The sequence below is a fragment of the Salvelinus alpinus genome, chromosome 37 (genome assembly GCF_045679555.1).
Source record: "Salvelinus alpinus chromosome 37, SLU_Salpinus.1, whole genome shotgun sequence".
Classification (NCBI taxonomy): domain Eukaryota; kingdom Metazoa; phylum Chordata; class Actinopteri; order Salmoniformes; family Salmonidae; genus Salvelinus; species Salvelinus alpinus.
The window spans coordinates 4884261-4890972 of record NC_092122.1 but is presented as its reverse complement, the minus strand read 5'-3'; positions in this window follow the sequence as shown (position 1 = coordinate 4890972).

Below are 6712 nucleotides of genomic sequence, written 5' to 3'. Positions count from 1 at the left end.
CAAAAGGTGTTCGAAGTCAAGGCTCTGTGTAGGCCAGTCAAGTTCTTCCACACCTCTCTTGACAAACCATTTTTGGATGGACCTCACTTTGTGCACAGGGGCATTGTCATGCTGAAACAAGAAAAGGGCCTTCCCCAAACTGTTAAAACAAAGTTGGAAGCACAGAATCGTCTAGAATGTCATAGTATGCTGTAGCGTTAAAGTTTCCCTTCACTGGAACTAAGGAGCCTAGCCCAAACCATGAAAAACAGCCCCAGACCATTATTCCTCCTTCACCAAACTTTACAGTTGGCACCATGCAGTGGGGCAGGTAGCATTCTCCTGGCATCCGCCAGATGGTGAAGCGTGATTCATCACTCAAGACAACTTGTTTCCTCTGCTCCAGTCGGATGGTGGCGAGCTTAACACCATTCCAGCCGACGCTTGGCATTGCGCATGGCTTGTGTGCGGCTGCTCGGCCATGGAAACCCATTTCATGAAGCTCCCGATGAAGAGTTCTTGTGCTGACGTTGCTTCCAGAAGCAGTTTGCAACTTGGCAGTGAGTGTTGCAAAAGAGGACAGACAATTTTACACGCTACACGCTTCAGCACTTGGCGGTCCCGTTCTGTGAGCTTGTGTGGCCTACCACTTCGTGGCTGAGCCGTTGTTGCTCCTAGACATTTCCACTTTCCAATAACACTTAAAGTTGACCGGGGCAGCTCTAGCAGGGCAGAAATTTGACGAACTGACTTGTTGGAAAGGTGGCATACAGTGCCTTCGGAAAGTATTCAGACCCCATGACTTTCTCCACATTGTTTTATGTTACAGCCTTATTCTTAAATGGATTACATTTAAAAAATCCTCAGCAATCTACACACAATACCCCATAATGATAAAGCAAAACCAGAAATACCTTACTGACATAAGTATTCAGACCCTTTGCTAAGAGACTCGAAATTGAGCTCAGATGCATCCTGTTTACATGTATCATCCTTGAGATGTTTCTACAACTTGGAGTCCACCTGTGGTAAATTCAATTGATTGGACATAATTTGGAAAGGCACACACCTGTCTATATAAAAGGTCCCACAGTTGACAGTGCATGTCAGAGCAAAAACCAAGCTATGAGGTGGCACAGATCTGGGGAAGGGTACCCAAACATTTCTGCCGCATTGAAGCTCCCCAAGAACACAGTGGCCTCCATCATTCTTAAACGGAATAAGATTGGAACCACCAAGACTCTTCCTAGAGCTGGCCGCATGGCCAAACTGAGCAATCGGGGGAGAAAGGCCTTGGTCAGGGAGGTGGCCAAGAACCCGATGGTCACTCTGACAGAGCTCTCGAGTTCCTCTGTGGAGATGGGAGAACCTTCCAGAAGGACAACCATCTCTGTAGCACTCCACCAATCAGGCCTTTATGGTAGAGTGGCCAGACGGAAGCCACTCCTCAGTAAAAAGGCACATGACAGCCCGCTTGGAGTTTACCAAAAGTTATTTATTTACAAGTTTGCAAAAAAGTTCAGAAGTTCAGCTTCTTCAACATGCTCAATGGTCACACCCTTTATGTACAACTCCTGTTGAGGTTTAGGTCTTAGAGAATGTTTTGAACCAAATACAATGCTTTATGTTTTAGACGTATTAGAACAGTTTATTCTTAATGACCCATTCTGACACTGACTGTAACTCCTTGCTAAGAGACTTCACTGGCTGTAGGTGCTGATGTGTAGAGTGTGCAGTCAGCAAATTAATTAATAGCCCAGGCGTTTATTTCCTTAAATCACTGAACACAACAGGCACTTAGAGCCAGGCTTCTATTTCCTTAATGCACAAAGCTTTTGCTCTTATGCATAGTTCATTGTTTAATTCCAACATTTTTATTTATTTTCATTTTACCAGGTAATTTGGACTGAGAACACTTTCTCATTTACAGCAATGACCTGGTGAATAGTTACAGCAGGTGGGGGGGGGGGGGGGGGGGAATTATTGAGCCAATTGGAAGCTCATGTGGCCATTATGGTATGAGGTCCAAATTGGGAATTTAGCAAGGACACCGAGGTTAACACCCCTACTCTTACGTTAAGCGCCATGAGTTCGTTAGTGACCACAGAGAGTCAGGATACCCGCTTAACATCCCATCCGAAAGATTGCACCTTACACAGGACAATGTCCCTAATCACATTGCCCTGGGGTATTGGGATAGTATTATTATTGACCAGAGGAAAGAGTGCCTCCTACTGGCCTGCCAACTCCACTTCCGGCAGCATCTGGTCTCCCATCCAGGTACCGACCAGCTTCAGAGGAAAGCCAGCCGTGGGATGCAGGGTGGTATACTGCTGACCTGACGACTGACTGTGCATTTAACAGTTCTTACTTTCTCCACTAGAGGGCAATCAGACGATTTCTAGGGGTCTAACTCCCCAAGTAGTTTACTTTTTATGCTTGCCAATTAGCTGGCAGTTCTCAGCTGTTAGCAGCTCCTCACTGGTGATAAAAACTGATTATTGCTGTCATTACTGAATTATTTAATGTAACAAATCAAACAAACCTCAACCAATTCATGGTAACATCGTAAACAATTAATTTAAACCCAGCGTTTATTTCAAACAGGCATTTATTAGCGCAAATGTGGGCCAATACCGGGCTATTAGAAAGGGACAGGTGGCTATTTGAGACTGCGTTTCATTTATGTTTTACAGTAGTCATTTGTAAAAATAGAGAAGAGTAAACGGCCCAAGGCAACTGCCCTGAGGGATACCGCACTGTACATATCTGATATTAGTGTCTGCATTAGTTAGTTACGTACCTTTGACAAGCATGGCAGCATTACCTGGTTGTAAATACCCTGAGTATAATGAAGCAAGCACTCAGCGTTCCAAACAAACTGTCAATCCCAACGAGATGACTGGAGGCCACTTGGAGCCGTTCATTTAAGTGATGTTAAGATCAAACAATCAAACCAGCGACCCGGGGAGAAAATACAACACATCCACATCAGTAAATGACGGGTAACAATGGTGACATCTAATTTACAGTTCAAGGACCGTGTACAAGCAAACAAACAGGCATTTCTGTTCCACACGTCCTTCTCAATTTGCCTCTCCCACGGTCCATTGCCTTTGGAGGGGGAAAAAAAGTTGAAAGTGCACAACTTTAGTCTGATGTCTCACTTGCAGTGCAGAGGCCTGAGCCCGCAGCCCACCAGTCTTAAACTACCCACTCCCCCCCCCCCCCCCCCCAAACAAAGGAAACAAGCTGACAGGCCTTGACACAAATGGTCCATTTACATGCACGCTTACTTACAGATACAACCCACAGAGGGTGGGGTGGGGGGCTAGAAGGCTGTAACGAGTGGGGGGGGAACTTTGTGCAATCGAGCGGAAATGATTTGAAAACATCTCAATGTGTCTACCCTATTTCCTTCCATCCCTCCTTGCCTTCTTTCTTTCCTTCATTTCTTCCTTTCATTCTCTCAGGCAGGTGTTGTCAGTCCCCACTTCACAGAGTCAAGTGGCAGAAACTTTGAACCTCTGCGCCCCATTCATCTGGCAGGTTTTGGGCTCAGCTCGTGATCTTTGTAAGCGCCTAGCTCTTGCCGTCTTTACATGTTGTCAGCAGCGCCTCCAGGTAACAGAGATTAAGCACAGTGAGATGCCCTCGTATATCAGCAAAACTTTAGTGAAGGGGGTCTTTAAATATTTAGAGTATGAGTAGAATGACACGTTGCTGCGCAAAATAAAAATCTAACCATTTACATTTAATTCCTGGGTGTCTTTTTTCTAGGTAACTATGGTTGCGAAAAAGGGAAAAAAAATGCATTTTTGTACAAGATAATACATTTGTTTGTATGACAGTGATATCCTGTGTGAGGTGATGGTGGAATATTTCTTATTTAATATAAAAGCGTTCATACATCATTAAATACACATACATCAAATCACTATGTTAAAAATACATCTACAAAGCCTCAGATATCTAGGCATTTCTATAAATAATCCATCAAAATGATTAAAAAAAATAAAAAAAATCGACAAACTTTATCTCAAAAATCCCTTTTTACGTGACATCCACTATCTTTCCATCTTATTCCATCAATATAATTTTAATGTGTGCAGACTCGAGCCACATTCTCAAGCATTTTCAAAAGAAGCAAATAAACATCACGTGGTTTCACCGTTCTGGCCCTGTGTCAGAGTCAATTAACTTCTCCAGGTAATGACCCCATTTGCATAGTAAACCGGGCCCGCGTGTGTGAACCCTAATGGGGCCTCTACCTGAGGAGATTAATTTAGAGTGACATTCTTCCCCCCCCCCCCCTCCATCTTGCTTACCCCCCTCCGAAAGATCTGCCTCATATTATTTTCTACCGCGCTACAAGCCCAAATAGCGGGAGTCCTTCAAACTTTGACACAGGCTCTGAGAAGAAAGGACGTTGCTTGCATTATGCATCATCACATGTGATGTTCGGAGCAGGTGCATCACCAGGCTGCATGGTGTTCCTAACCATGGCAGAGAATAAAATAATACCCAAGCTTCATAAGTGAAATGGAACATGAGATGTGTCTTTATACCAAACACGTCTCTGTTCTAATTACCAGGTAACGAGGTTTAAATTTGCACGGGCTGAAAGGACAGCAGTACAGAAGCACACAAAAACAGACAAATCTACTGTAATGCTAAACATAAGAGTACTATACCTGGAGCCATTTGGAAGACAGTCCTCTGCGGCAAATTGCCACGTAATGCACCCGTCCTCTTGTTTCCTATCAAATGACTTGTATTAGATATAATTACCGGTGTGGTTAATCTTATCAATATGTGAATGAAGTCTACCTCTAATGTGAAACTGAGGCAACTAAAAACACCATTAAACCCCCGTCCCGTTATGCAATAAAAAGTGACGGTATAAATTTGTTCTCATGTCTAAGGGCAGCAGACATTCATTTTCTAAGTGACGATTCCATCCCACCCAGAAAGGAGAGGAAGGAAGAGCGAGAGAGAAAGAGCGTGCGAGAGAGCGAGGAAGAGAAAGAGGGGTGGCAAGGCACTCTGACTTATTTAATATTGTAAGAGAGATGACCCCAGGTCCAAGAAGCGCCAAATTTTAAAGACTGAAAACAGAAACAATGGATTCGTCTTAATTGTGACATTACAGGCACTCGCACAGCCAGAAACAGAGGGGGACTGATTAAAAGGACGGGAAAGGTGGGTGACTTTGTGAAAAGGTCATCGCACACTTATACACCTGGGGTTTTCACGTATTTTCCTCTCAAAAAAAAGAGGAGAAAAAAAAGACAGAACAAACTCCTATGTGATAAAAAGAGAAAGGAAAGGCGTTTCAGGGGCCGGGGACGATATTTTACAATGCATTAGTGAAATAAGATGGTAATTTCGTGGGCAGTGTGTATCCGGGCAGAAAATTACAAAAGGGAATGATCCTCCCTGTCTCTGTTAGCTTTCAGCAGGTTCGCCTGCCATCACCCAATTGCCAGGTGGGCTAGGCGCGGGGGTTAATTGAGAGGTTAACAGGAGGTTGTGTCAGTCAAAGGTCAGTGCTGTGCTCTACCCGGCAGGGGGCCCGTGGTCTCCATGGTCCCTGCTAACCTCGCCGAGTGTTGGTGGCCGTGTTTCCATGTTCCTCCGCTGCGTCTACGTGAGATGCCCTCTAATAGAGAGGGGAGCAGAGGGGAGCCACACTGAGCCGTACTACAGACTACCTATTGTCTCAGTGATGAATAGTGGGAAAGATGAAAAAGGACAGTAGCGTAACAGAGTATCATAGGCTCTCTGGTCAGTGCTGTAGTCAGTTTTTTTATTTCATTTTTTTTAAGTACAAAATGTAACATCACATTTACATAAGTATTCAGACCCTTTACTCAGTACTTTGTTGAAGCACCTTTGGCAGCGATTACAGCCTTGAGTCTTCTTGGGTATGACGCTACAAGCTTGGTACACCTGTATTTTGGGATTTTCCCATTCTTCTCTGCAGATCCTCTCAAGCGCTGTCAGGTTGGCTGGGTAGCATCCAACCATCCCCACAGCATGATGCTGCCACCACCATGCTTCACGGTAGGGATGGTGCAGGTTCCCTCCAGATGTGATGCTTGGCATTCAGGTCAGAGTTCAATCTTAGTTTCATCAGACCAGAGAACCTTGTTTCTCATGGTCCGAGAGTCCTTTAGGTGCCTTTTGACAAACTCCATGCAGGCTGTCATGTGTCTTTTATTGAGGCTTCCTTCTGGCTACTATACCATGATTACCTAATTGGTGGAGTGTTGCAGATATGGTTGTTCTTCTGGAAGGTTCTCCCATCTCCACAGAGGAACTCTGGAGCTCTGTCAGTGACCATCGGGATCTTGGTCACCTCCCTAACCAAGGCCCTTCTCCCCCGATTGCTCAGTTTGGCCGTGCGGCCAGCTCTAGGAAGAGTCTTGGTGGTTCCAAACTTCTTCTATTTAATAATGGAGGCCAACGTAGTCTAGGAGACCTTCAATGCTGCAGAGTTTTTTTGGTACCCTTCCCCAGATCTGTGCCTCGACACAATCCTGTCTACGGACAATTCCTTTGACCTCATGGTTTGGTTTTTGCTCTGACATGCACTGTCAACTGTGGGACCATATATAGACTGGTGTGTGCCCTTCCAAATCATGTCCAACCAATTTAATTGACCATTGGTGTTGTAGAAACATCAAGGATGATAAATGAAAACAAGATGCACCCGAGCTCAATTGAGTCT